The sequence below is a fragment of the Nycticebus coucang genome, chromosome 9 (assembly GCF_027406575.1).
Source record: "Nycticebus coucang isolate mNycCou1 chromosome 9, mNycCou1.pri, whole genome shotgun sequence".
Classification (NCBI taxonomy): Eukaryota; Metazoa; Chordata; class Mammalia; order Primates; family Lorisidae; genus Nycticebus; species Nycticebus coucang.
Window position 1 is genome coordinate 84,439,318 of NC_069788.1, and position 24,018 is coordinate 84,463,335.

Below are 24,018 nucleotides of genomic sequence, written 5' to 3' on the forward strand. Positions count from 1 at the left end.
TGACTTATAAAGGATGAAAGTATGGGGGAACAAACACTGAAAAAATGTAAACACAAGATTCAATTTATAAAATCAAGCAAATTTGGAGCAAGGAGCCACATTGAGATCTTTGGGATTGCATGTTGCATGTGAAATATACCACTAACGTGGTCACTTGTCCACGTTAGTGGAGGAGTCTAATCAGGAAGGGGCATTTGAATGATGGGAGGGTGAGGCCTGGGAGAGTGGTCTTAATTGAGTGTGGTCAGGAAGAGTTGAGCAGAAGTGGGGTGTGGGTCCTCTGTCTTAAGTGAGAGGCCTGGTGGCTGTGTGGAAAGAGCACAAGCTTTGTAGTAAGAGACACAGCTGAAATCTTGATTCCATATCTCACTTTCTATCTATCTGTCTGTCTGTCTATCTGCTGTGTTGCCCAGGCTGGACTCCTGGGCTAAAGTGATCCCCTTGCCTCAGCCTCCTGAGTAGTTGGGACCACAGGTATTAGCCACCGTGTCTGCCTGGCAGCTGTTTTATGTTTTTTTTTTTTTTTTTTTGACATTTTCTCAATATATTTCATCAGTGTAGCACATCTCTGTTCAAAAATCCTGGCACAAAAGCGAAAGCACCAACAGAGCTTTCATATAAGCAAACACGCATAAATCCTAAGCACTACTCAATAGTACCCAAATAAATACAACATTGCAATAAAAGGCATATAAAAGCATTGTACTGAAAACTTACAGGTGACACCTGAATACTGCGCTGTAAATCTTGAATACTCTAATGAGCCACCCCACCCTTTCACAGCCCTGGTGAGGGTTGGAAACCAGTAAGCTGCCTCCAAACTTTGCTAGTCCTCAGAGACTCTGTTGTGGGGGGCAGTGGGCACTGAGATTAGCCTCCCACAAAGCTCTGGCCTCCTCCAGAGCTTCTCTGTAACGGGCAGGCCAGCCTGGGGATCTTTCTTAAAGACCCTGCCCAGAAACTCCATGATTGGCTTCTTTGGTAATTTATTATTATTATTTTTTTATTTATTTTTATTAAACCATAGCTGTGTACATTAGTATGATTGTGGGGCACCATACACTTGGTTCATAGATCGTTTGACACATTTTCATCACATTAGTTAACATAGCTTTTGTAGCATTTTCTTAGTTATTTTGCTAAGACCTTTACATTCCACATTTACTAGGATTCACATATACCCTTGTAAGATGCACCGCAGGTGTAATCCCATTAATCCCCCTCCTTCCCCCTCCCTCCCTTGTTTTATGTTTTAAATTGCTTCTTTCTTGTGCCTGTACCTATGTATTTCTTAATTGTTTCTACTAAAAAAAAAAAAAAATAGTGGCCAAGGATATTGAGCATTCCTGGAAGTCTAGGGACTAAGTCCAAAGTGATCCATCACAAGCTCAAACTTGCATCCAAGACACATGTTTTTGTTGTTGGTTTTTGGACTCATGTTTTTAATTCTTAAAAATTCATGCAAATGTTAATGTTTACTATAGTTGTAAAATCATCACAAGTGACTTACCATCAAGTTAGATTGGTATTGTAGGAAAACAGCATTGCTTTCTCCTAAGACATTGAGAAATCTCATACTCATAAGTGACACAGCTTTTACCTTTGATAAATGCCCTTAACCTGAGGACTGGTCAGTCCAAGTGTGGTTCTTTTTCAGGAGAAGAAAATGTGACAGTCTCTTAACATTGGTAAAAAGAAGCAGCACAAGGGATCATTACAAATTGAAACTACATAATTATGAGCTTTTGTAGAAAATTTCTTAACCACTGATTTAAATTAAGTGCCTAGAAAAAAGTTCCCCTTGGAACAGGAGTTGCAGGTGGCCTAGAATGAGGTATACTGCTGTGATGAGTAAAAAGGATAGTCTGTGTGGCAAGAAGGCTTTTGTATGAGGCTATAGTGACAAAACCAAATTTAAGTAAAAGTTATCTTACTGAAAAAATATCTTTGAGTCTAGTCTGTTTTTCTAGTTTCACAATGTTCTTATCACTTCTAAAAGTCTTCAGTTGGGGGTGCATGACTGTCTGTAGTCCTTTCCAGCTACTACTGCTTGGGAGGCTGAGGCAGAAGGATGGCTTGAGCCCAGGAATTTGAGATTACAATGGGCTATGAGTGTGCTACTGCACTCCAGCCTGGGTGACAAAGTGAGACTCTGCCTCTAAGAAAAAAACAAGGTTTTCAATAAAAAATCAGAGTGAATAAAAGCGTTAACATTGTACTACACTTTTATTACTGTGTAAGACCAAATCACAGATCTTTCTCATGCTTTTACAGGATCAGATGTTGGATTTTTGCTTCATTTTGGTAGGTCTTTTTGTCAGTATGTTGTCAGGGAGAGATAATAGTATTATTACATCAGTTCATATTTAACACTTCGTTACAGTGACCTGCCCTTGGTTTGATTTTTCTGGTATTGAGGTTCTTAACCTTTTTCAGGGTCATTGAACGCTCTCCTCAGAGAAACACACATAAATTTAAATTCACAAATGTTTGCAGATCATTTAGAGGGGTCCCAAATTTCATAATCCCACTTGCAGATTTTAGTTACAATTTTTCATTTGAAGACATTTGTGTGGTGTCCTGTTCCAGACTCTGCATCTGCACTGAAAACTATTACTATTCTGATCTGACTGCTGGCTTGAATGTCTTCAGGCTACAGGTCTCAGCCACTGTTTGCTGGTATGTCAGGAGCCATGGCAAGCACAATTTGGTTTTGTGTGCTGTGATGGTAATTTTAATCCTTGAGAAAGGGCTACAAAAAAGTGTTAATATCAATTCAGCCTTACCTCTTGTTTCGAGTTTTGGTTTTATTTTAAAGCGCTAGTATTAACTTCTAGCAATTATAAGTTACTTCAGGTGAATTTTTCTATATTACATTTTTAATATTTTTCTCTCTCTCTTTGGGTATTGTTAGTTTAAAAACTACAAAAATAGGGGGTGAAGGCGTGAGAGCATGTGCGTGAGTGGTGGGGCTTTCTCCGTAGCCGTCGGAGGGAGCCAGAGCGCTTCTCCCGTGTTGGTGATCGATTGGTGGTAGGTCCAACATGCAAGTGAATGAGCGATGAAAATCAGCAGAACCGATGGGTCGTGAGGATGTGAGTGGGTTTGAAGGCTTCCACACCCTCTACTCCAGGCTGGCTATTTTGCTGAGATGCCTGCATGTCGCGTGGTCAAAGCTTCATAAGCTCTGACAGAATGAGGAACCAGTGCTCAGATGGAAGACTTAGAGGAAGCAGTTACAATAGCAAAGGAAGGATATGTTGAGAGAAGAAGCAAGATGGCGGCCGAGTAACAGCTTCCTTGCATCTGGGCACCGTGAGTCTGGGGAGATAGGACTCCAGGCATCTCTGGCTCATGGGATCTGCCTATAATCATCCCTGTGAGGATACAGGGAGTCAGCGAGAGACTTCTGGACCCCAAGAGGAGGACTAAAACAGTGGAAAACCGGCAAGTGGTTGTGTGAGTTCAGTCGGTCTAAACCTGCTGGCAACTTCCACAGGCATGAGAACTTAAAGAGCAAGAGGAAGTGAAAGGAAAATTAGGGCAAGGAAACAGATAAAAGAAATCACTCATGAGGAAGAATCAGCAGAAAACTCCAGGCAACATGAAGAACCAGTCCAGAACAACCCCGTCAAGGGACCATGAGGTAGCTACTGCAGAGGATTCCACCTATACAGAAATGTTAGGAATGACAGAAAGGGAATTTAGAATACACATGATGAAAACAATGAAAGAAATGATGGAAACAATGAAGGAAACTGCTAATAAAGTGGAAAATAACCAAAAGGAAATCCAAAAACAGAATCAAATAAGAGATGAACTATATGAAGAATATAGAAAGGATATAGCAGAGCTGAAGGAACTGAAACAGTCAATTAGGGAACTTAGAGATGCAATGGAAAGTATCAGCAACAGGTTAGACCATGCAGAAGAAAGAATTTCAGAGGTAGAAGACAAACTTCTTGAGATAACTCAGATAGTAAAAGAGGCAGAAAAGAAGAGAGAGAAAGCAGAACGTTCACTGTCAGAATTATGGGACTTTATGAAGCGTTCCAACATACGGGTTATAGGAATCCCAGAACGGGAAGAAGAATGCCCCAGAGGAATGGAAGCCTTACTAGAGAATATTATAAAAGAAAATTTCTCAAATATCACCAAAGATTCTGACACACTGCTTTCAGAGGGATATCGGACCCCAGGTCGCCTCAACTCTAACCGAGCTTCTCTAAGACACATTGTGATGAACCTGTCCAAAGTCAAGACAAAAGAAAAGATTCTGCAAGCTGCCAGAAGTAAGCGCCAGTTGACCTACAGGGGCAAATCCATCAGAGTGACTGCAGACTTCTCTAATGAAATTTTCCAAGCAAGAAGACAATGGTTATCTATCTTTAATCTACTTAAACAGAACAATTTCCAGCCCAGAATTCTGTACCCTGCTAAGCTAAGCTTTAAAATTGACGGAAAAATCAAATCATTTACGGATATACAAACATTGAGGAAATTTGCCACAACAAGACCAGCTCTACAGGAAATACTTCAACCTGTTCTACACACTGACCGTCACAATGGATCAGCAGCAAAGTAAGAACTCAGAAATTAAAGGACAGAACCAAACCTCCACACTGATGCAAAAGATAAAGCTAAGCAATGGACTCTCACAAAATAAGACGAATAGAATACTACCACACTTATCAATTATCTCAATAAATGTTAATGGCTTGAATTCCCGACTGAAGAGACATGGATTGGCTGACTGGATTAAAAAACACAAGCCATCCATTTGCTGTCTGCAAGAAACACACCTGGCTTCAAAAGACAAATTAAAACTCCGAATCAAGGGTTGGAAGACAATTTTTCAGGCAAATGGGATTGAGAAGAAAAGAGGAGTTGTGATCTTATTTTCAGATACATGTGGATTTAAAGCAACTAAAGTAAAAAAAGACAAAGATGGTCACTTTATATTGGTCAAGGGAAAAATACAGCAAGAAGACATTTCAATTCTAAATATTTATGCACCCAATTTAAATGCTCCCAGATTCTTGAAACAGACCTTACTCAGTCTGAGCAATATGATATCTGATAATACCATAACAGGAGACTTTAACACTCCTTTTACAGAGCTGGACAGATCCCCTAAACAGAAATTAAACAAAGATATAAGAGATTTAAATGAAACCCTAGAACAACAGTGCTTGATAGATGCATATAGAACACTCCATCCCGAAGATAAAGAATAAACATTCTTCTCATCACCGCATGGAACGTTCCCCAAAATTGATCATATCCTGGGACACAAAACAAAGATCAACAGAATCAAAAGAATTGAAATTTTACCTTGTATCTTCTCAGACCATAAGGCACTAAAGGTGGAACTCAACACTAACAAAAATGCTTGACCCAGCACAAGGGCATGGAAATTAAATAATCTTCTGTTGAATGACAGATGGGTGCAGGAAGAAATAAAACAGGAAATCATTAACTTCCTTGAGCATAACAACAATGAAGACACAAGCTACCAAAACCTGTGGGATACTGCAAAAGCAGTTTTGAGAGGAAAATTCATCGCTTTAGATGCCTACATTCGCAAAACAGAAAGAGAGCGCATCAACAATCTCACAAGCCATTTTATGGAATTGGAAAAAGAAGAACAATCTAAGCCTAAACTCAGTAGAAGAAAAGAAATCTCCAAAATCAAATCAGAGATCAATGAAATTGAAAACAAAAGAATCATTCAGAAAATTAATGAAACAAGGAGTTGGTTTTTTGAAAAAATTAATAAAATAGATAAACCATTGGCCAGACTAACGAGGAATAGAAAAGTAAAATCTCTAGTAACCTCAATCAGAAATGATAAAGGGGAAATAACAACTGATCCCACAGAGATACAAGAGATCATCTCTGAATACTACCAGAGACTCTATGCCCAGAAATTTGACAATGTGAAAGAAATGGATCAATATTTGGAATCACACCCTCTCCCTAGACTCAGCCAGGAAGAAATAGAGCTCCTGAACAGACTAATTTCAAGCACTGAGATTAAAGAAACAATAAAAAAGCTTCCAACCAAAAAATGCCCTGGTCCAGATGGCTTCACTCCAGAATTCTATCAAACCTTCAAGGAAGAGCTTATTCCTGTACTGCAGAAATTATTCCAACAAATTGAGGAAGAAGGAATCTTCCCCAACACATTCTATGAAGCAAACATCACCCTGATACCAAAACCAGGAAAAGACCCAACCAAAAAGGAGAATTTCAGACCAATCTCACTCATGAACATAGATGCAAAAATTCTCAGGACAATCCTAGACAATAGATTACAGCTTATCATCAAAAAAGTCATTCATCATGATCAAGTAGGCTTCATCCCAGGATGCAAAGCTGGTTTAACATATGCAAGTCCATAAACGTTATCCACCATATTAACAGAGGCAAAAATAAAGATCACATGATCCTCTCAATAGATGCAGAAAAAGCATTTGATAAAATCCAGCATCCTTTTCTAATTAGAACACTGAAGAGTATAGGCATAGGTGGCACATTTCTAAAACTGAAGCTATCTATGACAAACCCACAGCTAATATTTTACTGGATGGAGTAAAACTGAAAGCTTTTCCTTTTAGAACTGGAACCAGACAAGGTTGTCCTCTGTCACCTTTACTATTCAACATAGTGCTGGAAGTTCTAGCCAATACAATTAGGCAAGTCAAGGAAATAAAGGGAATCCAAATGGGAGCAGAGGAGGTCAAACTCTCCCTCTTTGCTGACGACATGCTCTTATACTTAGAGAACCCCAAAGACTCAACCACAGGACTCCTAGAAGTCATCAAAAAATACAGTAATGTTTCAGGATATAAAATTAATGTCCACAAGTCAGTAGCCTTTGTATACACCAATAACAGTCAAGATGAGAAGCTAATTAAGGACACAACTCCCTTCACCATAGTTTCAAAGAAAATGAAATACCTAGGAATATACCTAACGAAGGAGGTGAAGGACCTCTATAAAGAAAACTATGAACTCCTCAGAAAGGAAATGGCAGAGGATATTAACAAATGGAAGAACATACCATGCTCATGGATGGGAAGAATCAACATTATTAAAATGTCTATACTTCCCAAAGCAATCTACTTATTCAATGCCATTCCTATCAAAATACCAAGATCGTACTTTCAAGATTTGGAAAAAATGATTCTGTGTTTTGTATGGAACCAGAAAAACCCCCGTATAGCTAAGGCAGTTCTTAGTAATAAAAATAAAGCTGGGGGCATCAGCATACCGGATTTTAGTCTGTACTACAAAGCCATAGTGGTCAAGACAGCATGGTACTGGCACAAAAATAGAGACATAGACACTTGGAATCGAATTGAAAACCAAGAAATGAAACTAACATCTTACAACCACCTAATCTTCGATAAACCAAACAAGAACATACCTTGGGGGAAAGACTCCCTAATTCAATAAATGGTGTTGGGAGAACTGGATGTCTACATGTAAAAGACTGAAACTGGACCCACACCTTTCCCCACTCACAAAAATTGATTCAAGATGGACAAAGGACTTAAATTTAAGGCGTGAAACAATAAAAATCCTCAAGAAAGCATAGGAAAAACACTGGAAGATATTGGCCTGGGAAAGACTTCATGAAGACTGCCATGGCAATTGCAACAACAACAAAAATAAACAAATGGGACTTCATTAAACTGAAAAGCTTCTGTACAACTAAGGAGACAACAACCAAAGCAAAGAGACAACCTACACAATGGGAAAGGATATTTGCATATTTTCAATCAGACAAAAGCTTGATAACTAGGATCTATAGAGAACTCAATCCACATGAAAAAAGCCAACAATCCCATATATCAATGGGCAAGAGACATGAATAGAACCTTCTCTAAAGATGACAGACAAATGGCTAACAAAGATATGAAAAAATGTTCATCATCTCTATATATTAGAGAAATGCAAATCAAAACAACCCTGAGATATCATCTAACTCCAGTGAGAATGGCCCACATCACAAAATCTCAAAACTGCAGATGCTGGCGTGGATGTGGAGAGAAGGGAACACTTTTACACTGCTGGTGGGACTGGAAACTAGTACAACCTTTCTGGAAGGAAGTATGGAGAAACCTCAAAGCACTCAAGCTAGACCTCCCATTTGATCCTGCAGTCCCATTACTGGGCATCTACCCAGAAGGAAAAAAAATCCTTTATCATAAGGACACTTGTACTAGACTGTTTATTGCAGCTCAATTTACAATCGCCAAAATGTGGAAACAGCCTAAATGCCCACCAACCCAGGAATGGATTAACAAGCTGTGGTATATGTATACCATGGAATACTATTCAGCTATTAAAAAAAATGGAGACTTTACATCCTTTGTGTTAACCTGGATGGAAGTGGAAGACATTATTCTTAGTAAAGCATCACAAGAATGGAGAAGCATGAATCCTATGTACTCAATTTTGATATGAGAACAATTAATGACATTTAAGGTTATTGGGGAGGGGAGGAAAAGCAGAAAGAGGGCCGGAGGGAGGTGGGTGGGGCCTTGGTGTGTGTCACACTTTATGGGGGCAAGACATGATTGCAAGGGGGACTTTACCTAACAATTGTAATCAGTGTAACCTGGCTTATTGTACCCTCAATGAATCCCCAACAACCAAAAAAAAAAAAAGAAAAGAAAATTATGAAATCCTCAGAAAGGAAATAGCAGAGGATATTAACAAATGGAAGAACATACCATGCTCATGGATGGGAAGAATCAACATTGTTAAAGTGTCTATGCTTCCCAAAGCAATCTACCCATTCAATGCCATTCCTATCAAAATACCAAGATCGTACTTTCAAGATTTGGAAAAAATGATTCTGCATTTTGTATGGAACCAGAAAAACCCCTGTATAGCTAAGGCAGTTCTTAGTAATAAAAATAAAGCTGGGGGCATCAGCATACCAGATTTTAGTCTGTACTACAATGCCATAGTGGGCAAGACAGTATGGTACTGGCACAAAAGTAGGGACATAGACACTTGGAATCGAATTGAAAACCAAGAAATGAAACTAACATCTTACAACCACCTAATCTTCCATAAACCAAACAAGAACATACCTTGGGGGAAAGACTCCCTATTCAATAAATGGTGTTGGGAGAACTGGATGTCTACATGTAAAAGACTGAAACTGGACCCACACCTTTCCCCACTCACAAAAATTGATTCAATATAGATAAAGGACTTATAATTTAAGGCATGAAACAATAAAAATCCTCCAAGAAAGCATAGGAAAAACACTGGAAGATATTGGCTTGGGGAAAGACTTCATGAAGAAGACTGCCATGGCAATTGCAACAACAACAAAAATAAACAAATGGGACTTCATTAAACTGAAAAGCTTCTGTACAGCTAAGGAGACAATAACCAAAGCAAAGAGACAACCTACACAATGGGAAAGGATATTTGCATATTTTCAATCAGACAAAAGCTTGATAACTAGGATCTATAGAGAACTCAAATTAATCCACATGAAAAAAGCCAACAATCCCATATATCAATGGGTAAGAGACATAAATAGAACCATCTCTAAAGATGACAGACAAATGGCTAACAAAGATATGAAAAAATGTTCATCATCACTATATATTAGAGAAATGCAAATCAAAACAACCCTGAGATATCATCTAACCCCAGTGAGAATGGCCCACATCACAAAATCTCAAAACTGCAGATGCTGGCGTGGATGTGGAGAGAAGGGAACACTTTTACACTGCTGGTGGGACTGCAAACTAGTACAACCTTTCTGGAAGGAAGTATGGAGAAACCTCAAAGCACTCAAGCTAGACCTCCCATTTGATCCTGCAGTCCCATTACTGGGCATCTACCTAGAAGGAAAAAAAATCCTTTTACCATAAGGACACTTGTACTAGACTGTTTATTGCAGCTCAATTTACAATCGCCAAAATGTGGAAACAGCCTAAATGCCCACCAACCCAGGATTAACAAGCTGTGGTGTATGTATACCATGGAATACTATTCAGCTATTAAAAAAAATGGAGACTTTATATCCTTCGTATTAACCTGGATGGAAGTGGAAGACATTATTCTTAGTAAAGCATCACAAGAATGGAGAAGCATGAATCCTATGTACTCAATTTTGATATGAGGACAATTAATGACAATTAAGGTTATGTGGAGGGAGGAAAAGCACAAAGAGGGCCGGAGGGAGGTGGGTGGGGCCTTGGTGTGTGTCACACTTTATGGGGGCAAGACATGATTGCAAGAGCGACTTTGCCTACCAATTGCTATCAGTGTAAACTGGCTTATTGTACCCTCAATGAATCCCCAACAAAAAAAAAAAAAAAAAAAAAAAACTACAGAAATAATTTCTTGTGCTCTCTCCTCCCAGCATATTTCCTACTAGGGCATTTTAATGTGGGTGCTTGTTAGTTCAGATTACCTTCTGTTTTTACGTTGTTTTACACAGTTTATTTAATCTACAGTCTTCCTTGTCCTCTGGTTATCTTCATCTGGGTAGTAGGGGTTTAGACTTCAGGATTTTTGAAAAATTCAGTTTTTATATTGAGTTCAACATACATTGTATCCTTTAGGGGTTCACCCTTGATAATATGTAAGCAGAAGCCTCAAACTCTAGGAATTTTGAGAGCATACTTTTTACTAAGATACAGTACCTACTGCTGAAATTTTATACTGCAGTTTAATAGTTGAGGAATGTCAACACCCTAACTCAAGAAGCTAAGTTTAGAAATTGTGGCCAAGCCAAATGCTGGAGGCTTATATGAAGGGGGCTAAAATTTATGTCAATTTTTGAAATGGGGGCCAGGGAAGAGAGAACTAATGGTGGAAGGCAGAACTTGACATTTAAAACTGGTGAAGACTTTTAAACCTATAAAAATGCTCCGAGCACAATGGAACATACTAAAGTTTAGCTTCAAGTTCACATTTTTGCAAGGAAATGTACGACCAGTTTCATGATAGAAATCAGTGGCAAAGTAAGATTTGGCAACCCAACTTTAAAGTGGTATAGTTGTGTGAATGTGAAGCAAATCCTATCACATTTTACTTACCTTAAACATGGTTGGATTGTAGTCCATATATTTTCATGTATATCGATGAAAAAGAAATTATAAGACCCTATGAATGTATTGTTCATGTAACTGATAATCAGATCCTTAAAACAATAGTTATAAGGTGCTGTGACGTGGGATGCCATCTTGTCCTACGATTAGGAATTATCTTAGAGACATGCATATTTTCCTGTGTTGAGATTGAATATTATTCTTTTTAAGTAAATGCAAGTATTTAGGGTTTAACAGAATAGAGGTATTTCTATTAAATTAATTACTACTGTTTTTCCTATGATGTCATAATTTAAGTGATTAACCACACCTAATTTGGATTTCTTCTTTTGTGTTGATCTAACACATTTCAAGGTACAAGGAAGGGTGTGGAGATAAGAAACTCATTTGTGTGTTACCAACAATGAATTTTATTTCAAGGCAGGCAACCATTGCAGCAGGCCCCCTCTTTTCCTGCCTTATGCTTCAGGACGGAGGAAAGCAATTTTAAATTGGCTGGCTTCCTTGAATAGGCAGCTCCTTCTGCCTAGCCAGGGCTAGAGTGGCAGGAGAGACGAGCAGCCGTATTCACAACTCACTGTTGCTACAGCCTGTCTCCGAAAATAGGGCCCGCCAAGAGGCAGAGGAAGATGTCACTTTTGGTTCTTGGCATCCCGTGGCAGTTGTGGCTAAATACAAACAGTTGCTTCCCCCATTTCCCACTGTTCTACTTGTTTCTGACAGAGCCACACAAGAACAGCACAAGATGTGAATTTCCAGAGATGTATTTAGCCTGTGTTTTTGTAACGCTCTCATCTACATATAGAAATCTGGTAATACATAAGGCCTCTAAGAACGAGCACTTTAAAGTCCCAATGTCCTGAAACTCATGGAAAGATATACTCAGTATGTATACCTCTTTATAGATATGTGTACTCTGGCAACACCATAAGGGAAAATATGCATGTGTATTTATATAACTTTGTTTCCTCGAGAGGCAGAGGTTGTGTAAAGGGCTTCCCAGTTCATGCACAGGTTGTGTCCCAAATTGTCACTCTGAGTTGGTGTAGGGTTGGCCCTTCATCAGCTTCTCTCACCATTGGTTCCTTCTTAGAAATCTGGTCAAGTCTTCCATCCTAAACAAGCCAGCCAGTTCATCCTGACCTTGGATCTTCCTGTAGTTACTTGTCTATCTTTTTGGTTTCTAACCCATTGTTTCCTCTTAATTATTTAATCAATTCAAGTAATATTTCCTGAGCACCTCTTAAGTGTGAGGTATCTATCATACCTGGGGATAGGGACCAGTATCTCTGGGGATACAAAGTTTTTTTAACTTTTAAATTGAAATAATTTTAGACTTATAAAAACATTGCCAGAATGGTACACAGAACTCCCATGTACACGTTAGTCAGCTTTGCCTAAGGCTAATGCCTTACACAATCTCAGTGCAATGATCTAAACCAGGAAGTTAACTTGGTATGATACTGTTAACTATCTGCAGATCTTTTTTGGGTTTAACCAGTTGTTCCACTAATATGTTTTTTTCCTTTCTAGAATCCCGCATTGTATTTAGTTTTTGTATCTCTTCATCCACCTCAACCTGGGACAGTTCTCAGGTCCTCTTCATCTTTTGGGACCCTGACACTTTTGAAGAGTATTATTGGCCATTTACTTTGTAGAAGTTACTCAATTTGTATCTGTCTGATGTTTTCTCATGATTATACTGAGTTGATACATTTTTGGCAAGAGTACCACAGAAATGATGTAGTCTTCTCAGGGGATACATCAATCAATATATCTTATTACTGGGTTTTCCACCAGAAGTTACTATTTTTCCTTTATAATCATTGAATACTTGGTAGATACTTCAAGACTGTGTATATGTCCAGTTTTTCATTGTGCTTTCATCTGGTAATTTTTCTATCCATCCTTAAGCTTATCTGTAGTAGTTATTACCAAAGTATTTGCCAAGTGTGATTTTCTGTTTATCTTCTACATGTATTTATTGGAATTTTACTATAAGGAAGAGCTGTCCCTTCTTCCTTATTTATTTATTCATTTAGCTGTTCATATTAGTATGGACTCATGGATGTTTATTTTGTTTGATGAGTTAAATAATCCATTACTGTATTATTTATTTGTATAAAAAATTGTTTAAAATGGCTCTTTATATAATGATACCTGACTTGAACGTATGTGTCTTTTGTAATATTTACCATAAAGCTAAATGGGTGGAGGTACTTAATAAAAATTTGTTAAAATTAATTGATTCACAGCACAACAGTTTAGTTATAAAGTTTACTTGACCTCATTGTTGAAAGAATGGGCGTGGACACTGCTTTCTTGGTACCAAATATTCTCCTGACCTCATTCCCACTTAAATTTTTCCCTGGAAGCAAATGCGTTCCATATATGACGTTTTTGTTCTCAGCCAACTTCATGGTATCTCCTGCTGACGTTGGGAAGGAATGGAGTCAAAGATGATGGTTAAGGTATGAGGCAGCCATTGTAATAGGCTGGAGGTGTTGAGATAAATGAGCAATAAATTTTGGTTTAGTGCTTGCATTCTGTGGCCATGGGAACTGGGTAGAGATGATGAGACATAGAAGGGAAAGAATGTTGTTGAGTTGTTCATCTGAATTGTCCAGGGGACCTTTCTGCTTAGGTAAGTGGTGTTCTCCATTGTGTGCCCATGGGACTGTTCTGTGAGAGGCTCATTTGTATGGCCTAGGAAACCTGTGGCTGCAAACAGAAAGCATAGTGTGGGAATAGAGCTGCAGCTCAGCTCAGAGCTGCAGAAGATCCTCTTGCTGCCATCACCACTGTAATGAGGATGATGAACTCAGTTAAGAGTGACCCTGCCTGGTGCATGTCTGGCTGTCTTCCGAGGGCTGTGATCCTTAGAGTTACCTGCAAAGGAGGAATGGGAGATGTTCAGCAGTCTGCCAGAGGCTTATGATGTCTGTGTCCTACAGCTGGCTTCAGAGCAGGTTTGTTAGACCCAGAGCCTAGGCTTCTAACCAAATAGGCTCACCAAGTCCAGTCTTAATTTTTGGACAAAGAAATAGTCTAGTTTTAAGGGCAGAGCAATCAGTCTTCCTTAAAATCTCCTCTCTTGAGCTATTATTTTTACAGAACAGAGTTGGGTGTGGCCCTGCTGACTGAAAGGGCCATGTGGTTGCCAGGGCCAGTCTGTGAGCCTGTTGGCGGTTTCTTCTGGCTCCTTGAAGGATCACCCTTCCTGTCCTATTCTTTAGTTTCACTGTATACCAGAGATGGAATATACTCATCCTTAGGAGAAGTGATAAGGCTATTTGCTTTTCTCCCGCAAGCTGTGAGAAAGCTGGTAGTGCTCTATTTTTTTTTTTTCATAGTTATCCTTACCTATTTGGCTTTTAATGATATAAAAAATGTGAAAAAAATAGAATGTAGGAAATCGACTGGAGAGTTGCCAGTGCCTTTATAATTGTTAGAGTCTCAGTGCCTGTGTCCTTGCTTACTCCTGATAGCTGACGTTGATATTAATCTGTATTAAATATATGAGTGTGTTCTTATTTATTTAAGGTTTCTGGTTTTGTAAATTACTCATTGTAAACATACATCTAATTTTGATTATTTTTATAAATAAAGGTTATAGATAGGTCATTTTAAAAGATCTAATCTGTGCTTTTAACTATATTTACTTCTTTTGTGTAATGTTGTAGCAATTCACATAGATAGAAACCTTACCCTCTGGGAATTTAGTGTTCTTTATTTTTCTAATTTTTTTTTCCGAGCTGTAGATTCAGTGGCTTTGGGGGGAACTCAAGAAATGAAACACTTTTTCTTTGTGTTCATGGTTATAGCTGGGGAGGCTGTACCTGGCGTCCTGTCTGTGGTGTGTGCCCCTTGTCTTGGGGACTGGGGGGAGGCACTGTAGAGGTCACTGAGTGGTGTGTCCACGTGAGACACATGTGAGTTTCTCAACTCAGAGCCTGGCCTCTGCAGCCTGCCCTAAGGACAGGTGACACTGCTCTTCCTGGCCTGCCCTGCTGACCCTCCTTGCCGGCAGCCCTTCTGCTGAACCGTTACCTCCTTTTCTTCCTCATCTCCTCACCCTCCTCGCCAAGGGGCAGTCCTTGGCCCCTTTAGGAAAATTTCTGACTTTGCTAATCAGCTTAGGAACTGACCTCTAGCACAGCTGTGCACATCTGGTGACTCCAGTCTCTTGCCTTACCTGTGACCTACGTATTATGTGGTAATCAAAGCTCCCACATGGATATGGCAAACAGACTTGAAGGAGCAAACACCTACATCGAATCTGTAGTGATAGTACTTAGGGATGGCAGCCTATCCAAAGACGGAAAAAAAATGAACATTTATGGCAATGCTTGCTATTGTGCTAAGCCCTATAAGACTTTTCTTCACTTTTATTCTTAGGGTGAGGAGGGGTCCAGAAGATCCCCTTCCCAAAAGAATCTGAGATGGAGTTAACCAAATTTGATTCAGAAGAAACCTCTAATACTAGGTCTAGGCGGCAAGAAGTTAAAAATTTTATGTACCAATAAGGCAAAGCAGAGACCAGAAAGAGAGGACCTGGCTCCTGAGATGGCATTCACTGACAGCCTCTGTATGCTGGTCGCCTGAGAGCCTTGACAGAGGCTCTTCTAGTCCCCACTGTTACCCCAGACCTGGAAATCATCTCCACGTTACTGGCAGGGAAACAGGCTTAGCGGGGAGAAAGCTCACCAAAGCCACTGAGTGGGCCCTGTCAAGACAGAAGCCTTTTAGAGAGTGGTTTTCCTTCATTTCCTTCCTGTCTCCGTCCTCTTTTATGATTCCTCCTTTCTCCTGCTCTATTCCCAGCTTTACTTGTCATGGGCCTTTCCCACAAGTCCGATCAATACAACTTTCAGAAAATCCACTGAAATCTATAAACAAAAGAAGCTTCAAAAAAATTATTTCTTCAAGCCTGCTTAAAACAAACAAACAAAAACCCTGAGGTCTTTATTTGCTGAGTAGATTCCCTTCCCTCTGGGACAGACAGGAGTTTTTAGACTTTGCTTTTTGTTTTCTTAAAAATTTTTATTGTGTATGATAGAAAAGGGAACTGGGAATATTTTTGAGGTGACCCTGGATAAGTGCCTTTATGGAGAACACTCTTCCAAATTAACAGACACATGACAGTCACTCAGGTTGGTTGATACTGGTGTACACACACTCTGGCATCCCTGAAGAACTGTGTTGTTTATAACTTCTCATAATCTAAATGGTTTAGGCTGCAGCCATCCCATGGTCACCCTTTGTATCCTTCATCTCTCAAGGAAGAAAACAATGGTGATAAAAGTACAAAAAGGAATGCTTGCTTTGGCAGCACATAGACTAAAATTGGAATGATACAGAGAAGATTAGCATGGCCCCTGCTCAGGGATGACATGCAAATTCGTGAAGCATTCCGTATTAAAAAAAAAGTACAAAAAGGAAGAAGAGGCATAAAGGAGCCTCTAGGACATCAATTATTATTAATATGTGTATATAACTTTTAATTTTGGGGGAACTGGGACTTCTGAGCAGCCTGATGTGCAGCACAGTTGAGACTTTTCACCCCTGCTGCATTTTTAATACCCAGTGGAATAGTGGATTGAGTTTATCTTTAGGTAGACTTGAATGAATTTACGGTGAGATTGTGAAGTGATTGCCCTAAAAGAGTTGGTGAGGTTAAAGGATCTTTGCAGATAGGAAGCAAGGACACAGCATATTCTGTTGCCTTTAGTTTATAAGGGGGCATTGATTAGACACAAGCTCAGGTCCAGTCTTCCTGATTTATTTGCATTTTAGAGCCTGAGTGTTGGTGAGTCTTGGCTGCTGATATTTGTTTGGGATATTTGCAGAGGAAGATTAGGTGCTTTCTACATTTGCATTGCATATTACCTCTACCTAGGATTGATACTACCTGTACACTGTTTTGAATATTTTTTGCTTCATTTAAGTCCTTAAGGCTTACAGCCCACTTGAGATGGACCATTTCTTTTACCTTCATGGAAATTCATCTTAGCAGTACAAGCACTTTTTCCAGGATAGTCTGAGAACTTAATTGTCAGACCTCATATATTGACAGCTCTGGTGGCCATTCCAGAAAAAGAGTTCTAAAATTGCTTTGAAGGGTGGACTAGGTACTAACGTCAGGGCATAGCTTCCCAAGAGGAATATTTCAAAGGTGACTGCGGTGATATTCAGCAATGAGGTATATAGCACTTTTGCTAGGATAAATTTGCAAACTTAATTGTCAAACCTCATAAGTTTCTACTGGACAGATTATCCCGATAAAAGTACCCATGTAGTATAATACTTTAACAGTCTTCTTATTGGCACATTCTCTGACTCTCCCCTGCCATCCTTTCTGCACCCATTTTGCTAACCTTGACTGTTTCATCAATGTTTCAATAGGACACAGTGCACTGTGGAAGAAAGAATCCGGCCATGTTTAATTGGAGTCTTCAGTTTGCAGGAGGAAGGGGCTATGAATGTCTGCTAGCGAGGCTATGTGGAAATAATGAAGGTGATGTCTATGTGGGGCCTAGGGTACAGAGACCTGTGAGCTTTCAGCTGTGGTGGCCCTCTCTTCTTCCAGGACAGTCATACCTACTCAAATTCAGATTTTGCAAAGGAGCCCTGGCCAGTGTTAGAAGACTTTAGTTAGAAAGCCATTTCTTATGTAGAGGCAAAATAGACCTTCATCTATTAGTTTTTTTCCTGGCTTTTAGAGCAAAAGAATTGATTTCATTTTCTGTCACATGAGAGTCCTTTTTGTTCACTAGTTGAAGCTTTCATTCAGCATATACCCTCTTGGGCACCTGCTTGGAACCAAAAGTTTACAAGATTAATCAGAATAAATCCTGTCTTCTGAAGTTTACATTCTGGGTATATGTAATTAATTCAGTAAAAAGTGATACAGTATGGTGCAGTTTTAAAAAAACCCATGGGAATTCAGAGAAGGAGGCATGCTTCTACTGAGAAGTTTGAGGAGGATATTTAATTTTTATGTTTAAATGAAGAGAAGTGTTTGTTTTTGTTTTTAAGGCAGGATCTTATTGTTACCCTGGGCTAGAGTGCAGTGTCATCATCCATACCTCACTGCAGCCTCAAACTCCTGGGCACAAGAGATCCTGCTGCCTCAGCCTCCCAAGTAGCTGGCACATGCCACCACACTGGCTAATTTTTCTATTTTTTGTAGAGATGGGATCTCACTTATCTTGCTCAAGCTAGAAGGAGTGTTTATAATGTAAATAATTTATGTTTGTTTAGGATCTCATAAAGTGCATTCACTTCCCACTTCATAGTTTATCTTTGCAATAATCCTGCAGTACAGATATGTTACTTTTGACCCTGTCAGGAGATAGGAAAGTGAGACTCAAAAGAATGGCTTGGCCAAAGTAAATGGGGTTTATGCCATGACCATCAGAGCCCTTGTCTGTGTCAGGGTGTGTCATTTGTCAGCATTCCTTGAACCATGGTTCTGGTGTCTTAAAGAGGAAGCTGGGCATATCTTCTTTTACCTTGGTTTTTCTCCTAAAGCATATCAGTGTCTAACAACATATTTTACAGCTGACTCTTGAAGAATGAGGGAGTTAGGGGCACTGACCTCCTGAGCAGTTGAAAATTCATATAACTTTTGATTCCCCCTGATTACTAATAGCCTACTGTTTATCAGCAGCCTTACTGATAATATAAATAATTAACACATATGTTGTATGTTATATGTATTGTATACTGTACTCTTATAGTAAAGTAAGCTAGAGAGAAGAAAATCTTATTAAGAAAATCATAAGGGGCAGGTGCGGTGTCTCATGTCTGTAATTCCAGCACTCTGGGAGTCTGAGGCAGGTAGATCACCTGAACTCAGGCATCTAAGACCAGCCTGAGAAAAATGAGACTCTGTCTCTACTAAAAATAGAAAAATCAGGCGGATGTTGTGGTGGGCTCCTGTAGTCCCAGCCACTTGGGAGGCTGAGGTAAGAGGATCTCTTGAGCCCAGGAGTTTGAGGTTGCTGTGAGCTATGACATCACAGCACTCTACCCAGGTTGACAGAGTGAGACTCTGTCCCAAAAAAAAAAAAAAAAAAGAAAACAAAATTCTAAGGAAGAGAAAGTATTTTATCATTCATTAATGGAAGCAGATCATGGTAAAGGAGGATCTAGGGTGAAGGATGAAGATCTTTGGCATCCTTATGTTGAGTAGGTTGAGGAGGAGGAAGAGGAAGGATTGGTCTTACTGGTTCAGGGTAGCAGAGGCAGAAAAAAATCCATGTCTAAATGGACTTGCATAGTTCAAACCTGTGTTGTTTGAGGGTCATTTATATATTTCTTCATTTATTTGTCTGTCTTTCTCAGCTTGAATGTAAGCCCAGAGGATAGGACTTCCATTCTTAGCTAGAATGTGCCTACCACATAGATGGTGCTCAGTAGGTATTTACTGAATGAATAAAGTAGTCATTAGCCAAAACAGCAAACAACTAGAACTTAATAAAGCTCTGTCATACATCGTGTGTTATTTCATTCCATTCTTTCAGTAACCCAATGAGAAGGTATGATTACTTTTATTTTAATTGTTGGGGATTCATTGAGGGTACAAAGAATCAGGTTACACTGCTTGCATTTGTTAGGTAAAGTTTGTGTATATTTGTGTCCCACCCCCAAGAGATGTGTCGCACACTATCACCTCCCACCCCCTTCCCACCTTCTTTCTCTCTGTTCCCCCATTCCCCCGCCTGTCACCATGTACTAGCATCAGTTGTCCTCATATCAGAATTAAGTACACTGGATTCTTGCTTCTCCATTCTTGTGATGCTTTACTAAGAAGAATGGGTTTCAGCTCCATCCAGGTTAATACAAAAGATGTAAAGTTATCATCTTTTTTATGGCTGAATAGTATTCCATGGTATACATACATCACAGCTTGTTAATCCATTCCTGGATTGGTGGGCTACTTTTATTTTCTGAGGAACTGAGATTCCCTGAAGTTTTGTAGCAGGAAGTAGCCAAGTTGGGTCTCAAATTCAGATCTGATTGCAGAACTGCTGCTCTTTGTCAACCGGCTTCACCCCTCCTAACCTACTTCATAGCCGCAGAATTCATCCTGCCATCATTTGAGCACCACTGTTGAGATCTTCTGTTTAATGGGCTTTCCTGGAACCTGACAGGGTCAGAAGCAGACTTTTTTTTTTTTTTTTTTTTTTTAATGAGGATGCCTCCCTGATTCTTGGTTCTGACTGTTCCCTAACTTTCCATGATTTGTAAAAGATCACTAGCAATAATGTGTACAGTACTTTAAATATTCAAGATCAGGTTTGCTTTTCTTTTTTTCTGGAGAGATTAGACATGTTTTAAAAGCCTGGAGCTTTCTTACTATTTCTCTTACTATATATATATATATATATATATATATACACACACACACACGTATATACATATATATATACATATACACACACACACATACACACACACACACATAGATATATATATATATATATGTATATATATATTTTTTTGTAGAGACAGAGTCTCACTTTATTGCACTTGGTAGAGTGTCGTGGCATCACAGCTCACAGCAACCTCCAGCTCCTGGGCTTAGGTGATTCTCTTGCCTTAGCCTCCCTAGTAGCTGGGACTACAGGCGCCCACCACAATGCCCAGCTATTTTTTGTTGCAGTTTGGCCGGGGCTGGGTTTGAACCTGCCACCCTCGGTATATGGGGTCGACACCCTACTCACTGAGCCACGGGTGCTGCCCTATTTCTCTCACTTTAGATTCAGTTTCCTTCCAACAATGATTCTCACCTATGTCCAGGCCCCTGTGTTCTCTTCCAAAGGGTCTTTCCACCCCTGGTCCCCATCAGTCTACTTCTATGTATAGAGCTAAAGGGATCTTTCTGGAATATAAGGAATAATACCTTTCATGTCACACTGAGAATAAGCTCAGAGGCCAGGGTTGCCCAGATGGCTCCTTCCTTCCCTGCTGCAGGACTTGTAAGCCTTTTCTACCCCAGGGCAGGGTCTTTGCCTGCCTGCCACGGTCTTTCCCTAAGTTCTCCTTAATCTTCTGGTGTGAGGATAGAGTCACTTCCTGAGTGAACCTTTTCCTAACTATGAAGCAGATGTTCCTAGTCTGTGTTAATGTGCTGTTTTTTTCTTTTCCAGACACGTCACTGTCTGTGATTGCTTTTGTATTTGTTATCTGTATCTGCAGTGTGAGCTTTACAGGCTGGGGTCTTTCTCTCCTTGGATACTGATGTGGCCCCACTGCCTGGCCTCATGCCTGTCACACAGGAGGGCTTGGGCAGCACTTGCTGAACAAGGGGAGCAGTTCCCTTCAGGTTCTCCAATAGTAAGCCACATGTGGCCCGGCCCTCTAAGGGCAGGGAGCCCTCTGTACACGTGGAAATGCCACCCTCCATACCCAACCTGTGTCCCCACCTAGCTGGGACCTCATAGGCAGGTAACTTTTCCTGTTACCTGAGATTGTATATAGGTCCTTATTGGACACTTTGGTCTCTCACAGACTTTTTTTTTTGTGGAGACAGAGTCTCACTTTATCACCCTCGGTAGAGTGCCATGGCCTCACACAGCTCACAGCAACCTCCAACTCCTGGGCTTAGGCGATTCTCTTGCCTCAGCCTCCTGAGCAGCTGGGACTACAGGTGCCCGCCACAACGCCCAGCTATTTTTTTTGAGACAGAGTCTCAAGCTGTTGCCCTGGGTAGAGTGCCATGGTGCCATAGCTCACATCAACCTTCAACTCTTGGGCTCAAGCAGTCTTCTTGCCTCAGTTTTTCTATTTTTAATAGAGACAAGGTCTTGCTTTTGCTCAGACTGGTCTCGAACTCATGAGTTCAGGCAGTCCACCCACCTTGGCCTCCCAGAGTGCTATGATTACAGGAGTGAGCCACCACGCCTGGCTTCTCACAGACTCTTTTTTCCTTATTGGGGATTAATGCTTAGCCTGATGGGACCTCAGAGTAGCCAGCATAAATGAGTATTGTCTATCTGTTAGTGTTGAGCCAGGAAAAAAAAAAAAAAAAAAAACAAACAGTAAATGAGGATTGTCAGGAGTATGACAGAATATACTGTCTTGTTACAGCCTTTGGTGGTCCAGAGCTTTTGTGTCCTGTCCTTTCTTTCTCTGTCTTCTGAGAGATGAAATTCATGGTAAGGGAAGAATTTATCAGATCCTTAGCTTTTAGCAGATGTAATCTAGCAGCTCTTCAGATAACTGGCTTATATTCTCTTGGGCTCTCCAGCCAGGTGTTTCTGATGGCCGAGGCTCAGGTTTACTCTTCATGGTGCTTAAGTGAATCATCCTCTGTTTTGTGTAGACATCTGAGGCTGTATGTATTGCTTCTAACCCTCTCCCCTGCTGTTTGCTCCTGGAAGTCCCTGGGTTGTATCACCTCACTTGTATAGCAAATGCCCTATAATTCTCAATAGTTTAAAATTGAATTATATTTTTGGAGGGCTAGTAATTTCAGGTCTACCTGTGTTCGTTAGTCCTCAAGCTTGGTCAAATATTATGATTTGGGTAATTTTGTCTTTTTACAAGTCAACTTTATTCTTTCAGCTTAAAAGAAAAAGTGAGTTCTAAAATTAGCAGAAAATATGGCATAGAAACAGTATTTATTTTTATTTATATTCAGTCTCATCAGGGAAAAATAATAATATTCATTTCCTGTTATTATAAAAGAAGTCAAATAACTAACTGTTAGCAGCTAGGGCACTGGTCACATATACCAGGGCTGGCGGGTTTGAACCCGGCCCGGATCTGCCAAACAACAATGACAACTACAACAATAGCAATAAAATAGCCGGGCATTGTGGCAGGCACCTGTAGTCCCAGCTACTAGGGAGGCTGAGGCAAGAGAATCGCTTAAGCCCAAGGTCCTTGCCTTCTGGAAGTTTTTCATGGAGATAAAAGAAAAATAAGCAGAAAGTGTTGAAGAGCAAAAATGGTAAACTGAGGAAGTGAGTTGGCTGTCTGGGCTCTATGAAGGTTTGGGCAGTTATGTACCTGGGCAGCGGTTGAAGGTAAAATTGTTTGGTTGGGGGAAATACTGTCAGCACAGGTCTGGAATTTGGGGGTGAGCTGGGCATATATGGAGGAGCATGAGAAGAGCAGCCTGAGCCTAGCAGAGGGCACAGCCCTGTTATACATTTGCAGTGGAAGCTGGCTCTAAGAGCTTCCACTCTCAGCCTCCTGGGGAGGCCTCTAGCTCCCATGGCTTAATAGTACTATTTATATGACACCTGCTCAAGCTACTCAGATGCCCTGAACCTCAGTTTCCACATTTACAACCTACCCTGCACTTGAGAGTGCAGCTGAGCTATAAGGAATATAAATGTGTTCATAAAATGCAATGCATTCTATTAATGTGTTTAATCAGAAGTTGGATTTCCACACCCTTCTGTGATGTTGAAAAGGAAAGTACCTGTATTGGATATAAAAGGCAAGGAGATGAGACAAAAAGGCCTATTCCCAGAGAGAGGGAGAGTGGCCCGAGTGGGTAGGGGTAGGGCCTGCAGATGACAGTGATCTGTAAGGACCCACATAGTCAGACTGGCATGGGTTTGTTTGCTTGCTTAAAGAGGTGGACAGTTTGAAGGCCAGAAGACTAGTTAGCCTGATGAATCTGAGAAGTATTTGTAGCTAGAATTGACTGTGTCTGGTGACAAACTGGATGTGATACATTTGGGACATAGTCAAAGATGGTCTTGAGGTTTTGGGAATAAATTGGATTTTAGTTTATCTTCTTTATAAAGTGACTTTACTGACCTTTCTCAATCTCAGGCCTTGATGATCTAGAAAGGAAATCTTCAGTCCTAAATTTCTAGCTTATTCTAACTTGTTCAAACCTGAGGCACACCAAAAGTAATGTACTTTACATCTGAGTTTTCAGTCTAGACAGGTTTATTTT

The 24,018-nt window shown here is 40.1% G+C and overlaps 1 protein-coding gene and 1 non-coding gene across 3 annotated transcripts in view; both read left to right on the forward strand.

Moving 5' to 3' along the window:
• SETD3 (SET domain containing 3, actin histidine methyltransferase) overlaps positions 1-24,018 on the forward strand; it is a 101,899-nt gene that overhangs the window by 22,783 nt on the left and 55,098 nt on the right. The window lies entirely within an intron of this gene.
• Positions 16,414-16,516, forward strand: LOC128595063 (U6 spliceosomal RNA). The gene has a single exon (XR_008382752.1). It is a non-coding gene; the product is annotated as a U6 spliceosomal RNA (small nuclear RNA).